Below are 14,995 nucleotides of genomic sequence, written 5' to 3' on the forward strand. Positions count from 1 at the left end.
TAGATAGATAGATAGATAGATAGATAGATAGATAGATAGATAGATAGATAGATAGATAGATAGATAGATAGATAGATAGATAGATAGATAGATAGATAATTTTTTAACTAAAAAGACAAATATTACACAAATAAAATTGAAACAAAAGGGACAACGGCTTAATTGTATTGTGGGGAATCCGGAAAATGAAATTTACGATTTCTGTTCACAATGTGCCAGTTACAATATCTCAGGTACTTTTAAGATATAATCATTTGCTAGATATTTGGTATGTGATTGGTAGGTAATAATTGGTATGCCATTATTTAAAATTTAATTTTAATACAATAATTTCAAGTCAAATGAATAATGTAGTAAAGGCCTTTCCGGTTTTTTGACGAAAAGGAAAAAATGTTCTCTCTAATTATCTTTAACTAATATAAGAACTCGCCTTGAAAAAGACTCAGACCCGAGTCACGGTGTGACTCGGTTTACATTGATTCCAGGTGAAAGATTCACCGACACGAAAATTAACCTTGCCAGATAAACTTTACATGAATCGAAGATAATTTCCGAATTTTAACCTTGCCTGGATTATCTTTCATCTTATAATCGACCCATTTTTATTCGAGGTATAGCGACAATTGCGACGCCAGCGCTATCTAGCGTCGTTTAACTTCATTAAATTTGAGATAAATGGGAATTCCCATCTGTCAGTTACATTTTGCGCTTTTGCTAAATGGTATTGAATACGTTCTTATTCTTCTACAATAATGTTATTTCTTTCGGAGGAAATATATCAGTAAGAAAAAATTTGGTGTGTTTTTTCTGTCAGTGATTCTAAATATTTCATCGAAATTTGCTCACTTCAACGCGACACAGTCGACGAGTTCAAAATTATTTTCCTAACCTCAGTGAAACTTTCGTCGAAGTATGCTTAATCATTAACCTTTGCAGGTCTTACCTGCAGCACATTTTTACTTTTTTCTGTGATTGTTTTAAATCGGGTGTCCCGATTTAAAACTCATACTCTGCCATTTTTCCATTGCTGCTAAGAACGCTGACGTAGCAGACGATAGCAACACAATTTAACTTCATTTTTTTATGTGATATTAGTGCATTTTAACATCGTACAAAGCACCGGGACCTGATTGTGCGTTATCATATTACGCTTGCTTGCAATATAGAAGTTTCGCGATATCATTATGCGATATCTTTATCTCCGTGCATGTTATATCATTATGTTAAAATAATTCATATCATTTAAATAAGTATTATAGAATATTAACCCGTGTGTGCACTGCGCACGCACTTAACTTTATCCACGTTGTTAAACACCCGGGGTTCCCGGAAACCCACCTCCCTTTTTTACCATTTTTTGTAATAATCATGCAATTGAAATCGTTTTTTTCATGCAGTCTAAGGAATAAATATCAAAATTGCACGGAAAGACTTCCCAGTGGGCACAAAATTTGGCGACGTCTTTACGACATCGTTACGACAACTTTACGACATCCTATGCCCATGTCCTTAAGGTGTCTTTACGACATCGTAAATAAGTCGTATGATCTGACGATGTCTTTGCGATATCGCAAAGACCCCGAAACGACATAGACACAGGATGTCGTAACGATGTCGTAAAGACGTTGCCAAATTTTGTGCCCACTGGGTTTTGATATCAATATTTGCTTCATTCTATATTTACAATTAAAATAACATGTACGAATTTAGGGATAATCGGGGTAAGAGATGATGATATTTCTTCATGTATTATTATAAACTGAAGCGATCAAAAACTAGTATTCACGTTTAGAAAAAGTCTTAATTACTGTTTGAAAATGGTGAGTGTGAAGAAGTGATAATGGTCAATAATAAGTTTTGTAAAAAATATCGTCAAAAATAAGAATTTTACGTAACATAAGTTGTAAGAAATGTACGAAATTTTAGTATTTTAAAATAAGAATATGTATTAAAATGAGTGCCGGTAGCAATATCTGTAACCGGGATTTGTAACAATTCTAAAAGACTACACTAAAAACGCCCGAAGGCTTCCGAACTATTATGTCTATAGCCGAGCTCGCGAAAATCGCACCATCTGACTGAAATATATATTCGAATCATTTAGAAATCAAAATTCCAACATAACAAAACAACATAACAAAAATTTTAATAAATAATGAAATTGAAAAATATATATTCGAAAAATTAATAAAATATTATTACATGAATTATAGCTGATATTTAATTATATAAAATTCACGTACATCATCAATTTGTTATCTTAAATTTTAAATTTATTTTTTATGTAATTTAACATTGTAAAAAGAATTAAAGAACTAATAATTAATTAATCTGTTCATTAAATAAAAAGAATTGAACTATCACTTTCTGATGGCCTAAAAAGCATCCCTGCGTGTCAACAATATGCTAGAACACTTGCGGGAAAAATGCAGAAGGCGCTTGTCCTTAGGTCACTCTGTGTTCTTAGGGTGCACGAGGCCTTTGGTGGATCGTCGTATTGATTCCTTTACAGACATTTACAGATTTTTACAGACTTTTACAGATACTTTACAGACACATATCTCACGGTTGTGAGACGTGGTTGTGGCTGAAATTTTACCGCGCTTTCGCTGGAAGCAGGTGCAATTTTTCAGATTAGCACCCGCAACCGCGAAATCCTGCGGTTGTCCTTATGACAAATTTTTAATTATATATATTCTTTTTAATTTAATAATAATTAATTAATCAGATCACAAAATAAGAATCATTAAACAATTATTTTAATTGATGCTCTCAGATATTGTTTACATTATATTGTCCTTTAAATTGGAAGCAGCATTTTTATACCTCTAATCTATTAATTACCTTGTAAACTAAAAAAAATTGAAATACATGTAAATAATAGTTTGAAAATGGAATTCAGACTCTCATTTTACAACATCACAATTATCATAAAAATTCATTTAATTGCAATAGAAGTGGTTACAAGAAAGAATAAACTTCTATACTAAAGGTATTAGCTAATATTTAATTACATAATCTAAAACTTAATACAGTAGAACCTCGCTTATCCGAGACCGTTTTATCCGACTTCGCGATTATTCGAGGCAGAAACAAAAATAGTGGAGGTAAGTGCCTTTCGTATTTCTTTTTCTATGAAATGGTCATATTGATGTAAGCGAGCTTTCTGATTTGACTCTGTCACTTTGACTGTAACCTAACCTAAAATTTACACAATTTGCTTCTACATATCACTTATATTTGTTGACATTTAATCATATTTATAACAGCTACAAATGCAGTAGTCTGTCAGAGTGTATAATAAGCAATATTTAATTAAAACTATACTTCGTTCTTGCGATTCAATTTCGCAACCCTTGCGACTCAAAACAAACAGCCGGTTTCACAAAATCTATGCCACATCTCAATCATATGATTTTGTTATACATTACTCTTATTCTCTATAAATTACAATTAATAATTGCACAATAGCAATTATTCTGACATTTATCTATGCTTAATCTTATTAAACATTTAATTTTTTTATTTAATATTTTTCATATTTAAAAACTGCCGCCATTAAAATGATTTTTCACGATTTTCAGCGGTCCGAAAAACCGAGGTGTGAACAGCTACTTGCTTGAGCAAGCATGTCAAACAAATATTTACGTCAGATAAATTTTATCATCTTTCAGATAAATTCTATCTTTCTTCAGATAAATTTTGTCTTTCGTTGGATAAACGTGCTGCAACTTTTTTATCTTATTGAAAGATAAAATTTATTTCTGGGGTTTACTGTGATACGAGGTCAAGTTAATAACTTTTCGACTTTTCCCCTTAAAATCCCCAAAATTTTGATTATTGCCTAAAATAGCATGAAAAGAGTTGCCAATAAAAGAACAAATAGGACTTTAAAGATTTTAATTTTATTGGATATTTGTAAATATTACGAAAAATTCGAGTCTTCTTAAAAGATGTTTAGAATATTTAGAAGTTTGGTATAAATCAAGAAATATTTGATAAATTTTCGGAAATGTTTGCAGGTTTTTTATATTTCTAATACATTAAACGCGACTTAAATTCCGCAACATATTTTTAAATGACTAAAATTTTATTTGGCTTTTGAAAATTCATTCAAAATGTAAAAAAAATGACTTATAATCCATTAGATTTTTTCCAGGAATTTTAAGAAAAATATTTTTATCTTCATGAAATCTTTCGGAATTCCTTTAAAGTTTCTAAAGTTTATTTTTGAAATCTTTAAAAATCTAAATTTTGAAGAGAGTCCCAGTTTGAAATTCGATTTGAATCTCGTCCATTATTCTAAATATTTCTTGAATTTACTCGATTTTTTTGTTTTTAATTTATCAATCTCACCAAATTGATAGAATTCGCTTTAAAATCTTCTACACTCTTCTTTTAAATTTTATGAAATCCTTTGATATGTTTAGAAAACTTTTTAACTTTCCCATGAATTACATTTTTTGTTAGAAAAATTTTTAAACCAATATAAACATTAAACAAAATTGTGCAACAAAATTATGCAAGAAAGCTTAATAAGAATTAAGTTTTTGATTTTTTCTAAAATTATATATAACATAGAAAAATTGCCAAATTTTCTTCACACACTTTTGCATCCCTTTTAAAATTTTCACGAAATAATAATAATAATTTTTAAATTATAAAATTAAAAATTATTCTTTGTTTTTACTCAATTAATTTTAAGGGTATATTTAAAAAGATTAGGAAATATTTCCAAAATTGTCAGAAAATAATCCGGAAGATTTGAACGCATTATTTTAAGTTTGCAGTATTTATTAAAAGTTTTAGAGAAAACTCGAATTATATCAAAAATTATTTAGAAGTTTAAATAAACGTACCAGCGCGCGCCTACGATTAACGCAAAGAGCAAGTTAGATAATAAACCTATTAAGTTTAGAAGGAAGTAAGCTATGCAAGCACAAAGAATTTCGGGAGAAATTCAATCTAACAGGGAAGTTGTGAAGCTAGAAAGAGTAGGTCAAAATGTTTTAGCTTTGTAAGCGCATTATTCTAAAAGAGAGCAGTTTCGCAAGCGAAGAGTAGATAGATATCAACCCTTCCCTTTTTATATGACAAGGGCAGCAGAGTGTACGCTTTCATCGTGGAACCGTCCCAGCAGGGCCTCGGCTCCAGACTCATTCCTTGCCTGACAGCTACGGCTGCAACTTGTGTTTCATTTTAAAACTATCTGACCAGGTCTACGAATCTGTGTCAGAACAAAATTAAATTAAAGTGACTTTTCATTTAGACCGTCACATAAATTGTTGATCCATACCAGGATAATTTTGATTGATACGTCATTCTAAAAAAATATCAATTAGAACCTTTTTTTTTTAAGGAATTAAAGTCGGGAAAATATGTACTGGGCTGAGCTAAGTAGACCCACAGTGATTCCTTATCTAGAAAATTAGAGTAAAAGGCGAGACATCGCCCAACCAGGTTGGCACCGTTGGATTTGCAGAAATTACGGAGTCTAAAACCCACGGCTGACTAGAATGCGTAGATCCACTGAAGCAGCCACCAACAATCTTCACGGGAAATATCAAGTGAGAAAAAAGAAGAGAAAAAAATTTTTTTTAAAGAAAAAGCAGTGTTCTGTAACGACTCTCTAAAACATCCTAAGGCTATTCGACTACGCGAGACTAGGCCTTTCGTTAAAAAACGCTCATCGAGTCATTCATAATATTTGGTTAAAGTTGTAGCACTTTCGTTTCAAATGGTGAATTAAAATTATAAAATAGTCACTGGCTAGAGGGTTGACTTCGTCACGGACTATGCGCGTACGTTAGTATTTAATTGTAACGAACGATAGAGAGAATAGATAACGCGGCGCGACATATCGCCCGACATCCGTTCACATAAGTAGGAAACTCAAAATTTGGTACACTGCTAAACACACAATAATAAGAAGAAAGAAGCCATGGCAGACGAAATTAAGGAAAATCCATCTTCACAGACGGAAAATAACCCCCTAGTAGCTACCAATGCATATATAATCGGCATGCTACAAAAATTACCAGGCCGGACGACAAAGAATTTGGATGTGGTTACTTCGGACGAAAGTGAAAGGGGGAACGATGATGAATCTTGAGTAAGTAACGATGACGCGTTGCAAGAGAAACTATCTCTGCGAGATACGTAGTCAAATTAATTTAAAAATGCAACGGACAAGACGATATGGGAGTGGAACACTTTATCGCTCTTGTAGTAAGAATTAACTCACAGTACTCAAATCCACGTGTTTTATTAGACTGTATCATCGCAGAAAAAATCGAAGGAGAAACGGAAAAATCCATTCGTTTCTTCTCAATTCTCACACAAGTAATTCAAGGAGCTGGGGAAAGTACGCAAAATTTCAATGCACGATTCTATCCAAGAATGCACGAACTTTTGTATGCTGTTCAGTCGAAAAATCCCTTAACACATGAACGAGAAATTTGCATAAAAAATGAAGAGCAGACAGTTCTCGAAAAATACATCATCAATTTAAGAAAAGAACTTTCGTAACGAGTTTCAAGCAAAAATCCCAGCGATGTTAGAGTAGCACAACAAATGTCAATCCAACCTTAAGTCTGGTTAACGGAAAGAAGTAAAATCCGCCAATCCAAGAAGACGATTAAGTCCCGAATACCAATTCGCACAACTTTCAATAAATCTCCTTTTAAAACCTTAAACTCCAAATTAAAGAAACGGAAATGGAATCAGAGAAAAAGTATGAGCAATATCTGGAAAATTATATTCTATCAGAAGAAAATGACACAGAGTAATCAAATCTGTAAAACTATTAGTTGATAGTGGCGCATTGATAGATCTAATAAAATAAAATTACATTAACAAATATCACCCAAGAATTTCAATGAACAAAGAGTTTTCAATGGGAAATGATAAGCACCGGAAAAACAATATAACGAAGTCTATGTTTCAAGGGAAAGAACATATCTTTGTAATTGTACCAGAAAATTTCCCCATACCTGAGGAAGGCATCATAGGAACACCATTTCTGTATTCTATCTCTTGTAGTTATGATTCTCGTTCGTAACGAAACCGGGTCAGACTTGATTTTAAGTGACGAAGATATAAAGTACAAGATTATCAATGTCGCCCAAGAATGAGAGCAGCCTGTAACTTACATTACGCAGAAGGAATGAAACGCTAGATTGAAATTATTGAACGGAAATTTCAGGCTTGAACATATAGAAGACGAACACAGAATACAGATTCAAAAAATAGCCATCTCTTATCACGACATTTTCTCACTGCAAGGAGATCCCCTACCCTGCACAAGTCTCGCGTCACATAAAATCATCCTAAAAAACGAAGAAAATATTAACATTCGTCAACCGCAATATCCGGAATGCCACAATGAAGAAATCTCAAATCAGGTAAATGACATGTTAACTAAGAGAATAATAGAAGCCTCGGGTTCACCATTTAATTCACCCCTTTGGGTAGTCCCGAAAAAACGCGACGCGTCGGGAAAACCTAAATGGAGGCTTGTAATTGATTTTATGAAGTTAAATGAAAAAACAGATTAATATGCTTACCCACTTCCTTTGATCGACGAAATTGTAGACCACCTTGGAAAAGCAAAATTCTTTTCAGCCTTTGATTTGAGCTTAGGATTTCATCAAATTCCCATGCACGAAAACTCGAAAAAATATACTGCATATTCTACACCTGAAGGACATTTTCACTATAACCGCATGCCTTTCGGGCTTAAAAATGCTCTAGCAACATTTCAAAGAATGATGGACACAGCTTTAAGAGGACTGGTAGGAAAAATATGCTTTGCTTCCTTGGACGACATTTTTGTCTTTGGTAACACACTCGAAGAATACAACGAACATTCTGGTTATCGTATTTTAACGTTTACGGGATACTGGACTTAAACTTCAACCAGACATGTGTGAGTTTCTTTGACCGGAACTAAAATATCTGGGACACGTGATCACGGAAAACAGAGTGAAACCAAACCCATATAAATTATCTGCCGTCCAAAATTTCAAAAGACCCGAGAAACAAAAAGAAATTATGTCTTTCTTAGGACTAGCTGGATATTACCGAAAAATTATTTAAAAACTTCTCTGCGATAGTAATGTTGGACTGGGGGCAATTTTATCGCAATACGGACACCCAGTTTGTCACGTTTCAAGAACTCTAAATGAACCTGAGCTAAATTTCACCACTACCGAAAAGGAAACATTAGCAATCATTTGGGCAGTTAAGCGGCTTCGTCAATGTCTTGTCGGTCGTCAATTCATAATACAAACGGACCATCAAGCTTTGACATGGCTTTTTCACGTAAAAGACCCTTCATCCAGGTTAATGAGGTGGAGATTTCAAATGAAAGCATACACATACAAGGTCTTGTATCAAAAAAGGAAGGAAAATTGGGCAGCTGACGTGCTTTCGAGAATGCACCCTATTCACCATCAAAATCTTTCAGGATAATGGAAAGAGAATGCCAACATCAACCAAGCAGATGAATCTCAAGAAGTTGACGAGATTGACACACCATCATTATCAGGCGAAGATAATGAACCAATTTCTGAAAGATTGCAAAATCATGAACCGACAGATGAAAAGGAAATTCAAAACGATGATGCAAACTGTAAAGGAACCGTCTGCGTAGCAAATTAAAAATAAAACCTGGCGCCAACTGAAACATTGGATTAAAATTAGCAAACAAAATATTTTCTCTCAAAATCCTCTACATCAAAATTTAAGATTTCACCAGAAATCAAAACCTGAAACATACTTAAATTTCATATGGAGGATCCCTTAATAAAAATTACGGAACGTGTACGCATCGGAGATATTTTAAATTTTCTATTACAGACAAAATTCACAGAATACACATTTTTCCTGTGCGAAAGACCTGATAAAAAATTGAGTGAAGAAGAGAAACAAAATCTGTTGAGGGAATCACACGGAAACGCGGCCACTAGTCACTTTGGAGAAAATAAAACAATCAAGAGACTACGCGAACAAACATCATGGAAAAATATGGAGAAAGAGGTAATCGAATTCGTTAAAAAATGTCAAGCATGCCAACGTGAAAAACTAACCCTAATTCATACATAGTTGACCCATTACCAGAAACAACGAGCGGAAACAAATATATTCTATCCATTCAAGATGTGCTCACGAAATACATCATTCTTATAGCACTATGGGAAACGACGAGTGAAACCATATTAACAAATCTATTCGATCTCTACATTTACATATTTTTCTCTCCAAAGCACATCTTAGCTGACCAGGGCGCTAACTTTGTATCAGAATTTGTTCAAAAATTTGAAAATCTTTTTAGAAACAAGCACATAAAAACAACTGCTTTCCACCCACAAAGAAATGGAGCACTCGAGAGAACTCATGGAACAATTAAAGCTTTATTAAAGACATACATAGCCGATAACGAGACGGAATAGGACCAAAACTTGAATCTAATATGCTTAGAATTTAATACCGCAGTTCGAGAGAGTACAGGTTTAACGCCGTTTGAAATAACATTTGGAAGAAAAGCCAGTCTACCTTCAGTCTTAGCAACAACTACATCGTTCACCCATCAAGAATTGTTAGACATTTGGCGAAAGAGACATGAAGAATATTTGGAAAAAGGAAGAACTGCCATTCGAAAAACACAGAAACGATTAAAAAGGCAGCAAGATTAAAAAATAATAATCATCAGTAATCCTCTTTTCGAACCAAGAGATTTAATACGACTGCATAACGATAGCAAAAGAACAAAATTAGAAAGTCAATGGCTCGGATCATACACCATATGCAAACGCGTCCGTTCCTCTGATTATGAAATTTCATACAATAGTCAGCATTACACTGTACACGCTAATAGGTTGAAGCACTTCTACCAATATCTTTATTCGCTCATTTTATGTTTCTTTTTAGAATGAATTTCACTTGGATACTGCTATCATTTTTCTCGATCAGATCTGCTAACGTGAACCTCATTTCACTCGGTGGATCCACTATATTCGCCAAGGACCTTGGTACAGCAAAAACCTATCACACTACATGGCGACTCATTTCGACTGTCGACACACACTTCATTGAAAAAAGATACGAACAACTTAATCTCTTTTATAGATCCGTCTCCGAACGATGTAATCAATGTTTAGAACAATTTAAACATGAAACCTTAAAATTCCGTATTAAACGATTAAAGATTCGAGGATTGTTACTCAATCAGTTATTAGGATATAATCGGTATAAAAGGGGAGCTTTTAATTTGATTGAAAGCATATCCAAGACACTTTTCGGTACACTATCTGAAAGTGATTTGGATTATATTAACCACGAACTTGATCAACTGTATTCGCAAAACAAAATGTTAAAAATGTCTTTACAAAATCAAACTAAAGTAATTTGTAGAATTTTAAATTCGGCCGCACATGATGTAGATTCCTTGTTTTCAAAAAATAAAAACATAATAGATAATTATAACAGGTTAGCCAATAAGGCTAATGAAAATATCGAAAACATAGTAATGGCTAATCAGATCACAATTATGTCCGTTGTTATATCAGAATTAAGCGGGGGCATATCGTTATTAATCAATGCACTAAATGACGGTTAACACAGAATATTACATCCCCAAATTTTTTCTCCAACTACACTTATAGACGGATTTAAACAATTTGAAGATCAGAAAGTGATCTTAGGTACTGTAAATTACATGGAATAACAAAAATTTGTAAAAGAAAGTATCCTAGCTATCTCTTAGCAGAAACTAAATCCTGCGAAACGCAACTAATAAAAAACAGCGTTAGAATTATAAACAACAAAATATGTCAGATAAGTGTAATTATTATTGATCAAATGGTATTTTACCTTTTACAAAATGAGCAGTGTGTCATTTAGATTCCAAACAAGGAGACCGTACAAATTTACTGTGAAAATTCAAATTAGGAAAAGTCAATAACAGGAGTAACTTTAATTAAAGCTCTAGATAACTGCATTATACCAGGGGTGTTAGTTGAAATTTGTCATTTTTTTCAATAAAGAAAACACTTAATCCTCAAGGGCATCTCAAAAAATTTTATTCAAAGTATTGACCAGGTTTTAATAACTCAAAGTACACCACACCACACTGGTCCCACCAAACACAGAGGATTTTCTCAAGGCCAAATCGATTTGGTCTTGGACTCGATGGGCCGACCTCACCAGGTGACAGTTATGATTTTTTCCGCTTCGATTTCCCGAAATAAATCCATTTTTCGTCCCCCGTGATAAATCGATGCAGAAAAGATTTCCTTTCTAACCGTTCAAGCAGCATTTCACAAATGTTTTTCGATTTTCCATGTGTCTATCATTCAGTTGGTGTGGTACCCATTTTCCACACTTTTGGATTTTTCTCATGGCTTCTAAACGTTGGAAAATTGCTCCTCGGGTCACATTTAGTGTTTGTGCTAATTTTTGTTGTGATTGGGTTGGGTCTTCATCCAATAACGCCTGCAATTCCTCGTCTTCGAACTTTTTCGCTGCACCAGGATGTTCATTGTCTGTTAAACCGAAATCTCCACTTTTAAATTAACGATACCATGTCTCACATGTTCTAATCACTGGAGCATGTTCACCATAAGTTTCTACCAGCAATCGATGAGCTTCAACTGCTTTTTTCTTCTGATGAAATAAGAAAAGCAACGAATGCCGCAAATTCGATTTACTTGGAACGAAACTCGACATATTCACTGATGTAAACAACTATGATGCTATTATTATGCTACCCTTGGAAGGACAGATAAATGACCAAGAATTAAAATCGGCCGGAAAATCTTTAGATAAGATAGACGGCTGCAACTTGTGTTTCATTTAATAAACTATCGGACAAGGTCTACAAATCTGTGTCAGGACAAAATTAAATTAAAGTGACTTTTCATTCAGACCGTCGCAATTCTTAACTTTTCAATTATTTTTGTGATTAAATGTCATTCTTATAATAATATGCACATTAAATCAGCCTAATTGTACAATATTTTGAAATTGAAATTCATGTGGTTAATATATTTTAAAATGAAAACGTCAAAAAAGTGAATAATATGTAAGATAGTTCAAATTAAAATCATTGATTGTACAATCAGTTTAAATTTATAGAAGACATTCTATGAATGAGCATTGCAAATCCGACACGATATATACAGGGTAAAAGCAAGTAAGGGGTAGCAATGGTGGGGGTACACTTAAGCAGATATCAATGCGAGTTGGGCGATGACCGGCCTGGGTTCGCTAGTATCTGCGGTGCTGCTTGGGTCGGAGAGGATAGCATCAAGCACGCGTCTACCACCACCCTCGATCTCCAACCAAAGTAGTGGTACACGCTAAACATTTGTTCCTGAAGGGAATTTCCCCTAGCTAGGCATGTCTGCCCGAGTTATAAATAATTTAAGTAAAAAAATATAAAATCTTCATTAATTTTTTTCAATTTATTTCTATTCAGTTTTATATATTTTTTAAGCGTTAGCACCTAACATTCATCTTTATTATAAGTAATTTAAGATAACAAATATCAAATTTTCCATTTTTTTCGTAATTTTCTTTTTAAATTTATATGTATCGAGATAGCTCACCAAAATTATTCAGCTGCAAAATATTCTTAGCACTTAACATTAATCTTTGTTCGGTAATGTTACGGCTTAAGGAAAAGTTAGTATCCTTTAGAACTGAGACCCCAATAGAATTTATTTTGAGTGTTTTCCTTCTCAGTTCAGTGATGTCCGAAAGATGGCGACATAAAAAAACTCTGCAGTTGGAAAAGTTTTTAAAATAACCTTGAAAGTGTACCCTCGGTAAAAGAATTGCTAATGATAATCGTTTGTTATTGGGATGAAAGTTGTATTAGAGTACATTGAAACTCTGGTTAAAATTTTGAAACTTTTCAGAGTATATAAAAAAATTTTAAAATTTTAAAATTCTGACATATATAGAATGTTATCTGAAATTCATATCTGCAATGAAAAGTATCATTCAGAGCCTATAAGAATGAAACAAAAATTATTTATGCCATAAATGTATGACTGACGCCTGCGAGCTGAAGATATGGCAACGTCGCATCCGTTCCACGTGCTTCAGTTTTAAAGCAAATTTCGAATACCACGCGTGTTCACAAGCGATTTTGTTAAACTTATAACTGTGACTATGTGAGTCAATAACAATAGTCCAGGCATTACGTCGAAAAAAGTGTGAAATTTCAGAAAAAATCTTACTTGCAATGTTTTGTATGAGAAAGTTTCGTTAAGGGGTCCTTTTTGACATATCAAAAACGCTCAAACAGATCAATTGCCAAACCGGGTTTTTTTTAAACTATTCCAAAAGTTACTTTTGCGTGGACGGATATTTCCCATCGAATTTTAGAGCAAAATCTCCATCAGAAAAATAAGAAAACAAAATTCTGAACAAACTTTGCTAAAAAAATAACCCGCTAACTTCTATTGGTTCCGAGTTGTGATATATTGAATAATCCCCATTCTTTTTTTTATTTTCAACGAAAAATGACTAAGTTTCAAAAAATACTGTGTATCTTTGCAAATTATTACAGCACGGAAAAGAGTTCCACAGGCGAGTGAAACTAAACTCAATTTGCTTTAATTAAGAATAAAGAACAATATCCTACCTATGATAAGTCATGAGTTATGACCCTTTAAATTCAAATTTCTTTTTTTTTGCATTTTTGACCAAAATCGAAGAAGTTGTGTTTTTGGAAAATAAGTCATTTCCTGTGGATCCCGCCATAAAGTTCCTAGAGAATAAATGAAAGTGGAGCCAATTTGGCGTAAGATAAAAAAAAGTGTCCCAGCCCAAATAGGTCACGAGATATGACCTTGGAAAGTGCACTCTTCATGCATAGAGGCATTTCTGTGACAAAAAAGTCATCGTAATTGATTAAAAAATGTGTAATATGGTTTTTATCCATTAGCAAATATTTGTATTAATAATTGTTTATATCACAATATTGCTATAACCACTTTTGAGTACTTTTTGACTACTTTTGTGGCAAAAAAGTACTTATTATTTATTAAAAATGTGATATATATTTTTTATTAATAAATAAATAGTTTTTTAGTAATAAACAAACACATTTTTAATAATTATTTTTTCTGAAATCTTGTCATAATCACTTTTGAATACTTTTGTAGCACGAAAGCTTTATAATTAATTAAAAATGTGATATATATTTTTTATCAGGTCATACAAATACATTCCCTCAATAAAACTTTACCAAGTTTGAAAATTTATAATGCTTAACTTGTACAAACATTTGATCTCTTAAGTGTTGTACGAGTTCGTGTTCATTTAAAAGGAAATGGAAAACAATTTCAAGCACACGAATAAAGTCAATAATTCATTCTATTACCAAAATCAATCATAAATAATATTTTCATCCAATTATTTATTAACTATTTATTTCTTAATTACTTAGTTTTGATGAATTGAATTATTTTATTTATTTATTTAAAGAACTTTTAGATACTACCAATTTATGTTATTACTTTTTTCATTCGTTAATTTTTTCTTATTATTGAATTACGTTTGATATGTAATTACTTTCAACTAATCAATTAGTTACTTATTCCTAATGCGAAAAAATTGTCGCAGCATAATATGTACATTTTACGGAAATCACTGAGAATTACAAGTGTTTTGGAGGTAAGTATAGAATTGAGACTCCGGATTCTATAACCACGCATAAAATTTGCCTGGCCGCTTCAGGCCGCTCGAGTTGGCCCCTGATGGCTTGAAAATCAGTTTTCGAAAATTCAACTTTTTAAGATATCACTTCATAGGAAATTTCATGGCGCATCTTTTTTCTCTCGACAAAAAAGTTGTATCTTTCACTGTTTCCGTAAAAAATCAAAAAAACTTAATTTTTCAGACAAGAAAATTTACTAAATATTTTCACTTCAACTCGCTCCGAAAGACAGAATAGAATCATTCAAATAGCACTGATCGAGCGCGT

The sequence above is a fragment of the Belonocnema kinseyi genome, chromosome 5 (genome assembly GCF_010883055.1).
Source record: "Belonocnema kinseyi isolate 2016_QV_RU_SX_M_011 chromosome 5, B_treatae_v1, whole genome shotgun sequence".
NCBI classification, from domain to species: domain Eukaryota; kingdom Metazoa; phylum Arthropoda; class Insecta; order Hymenoptera; family Cynipidae; genus Belonocnema; species Belonocnema kinseyi.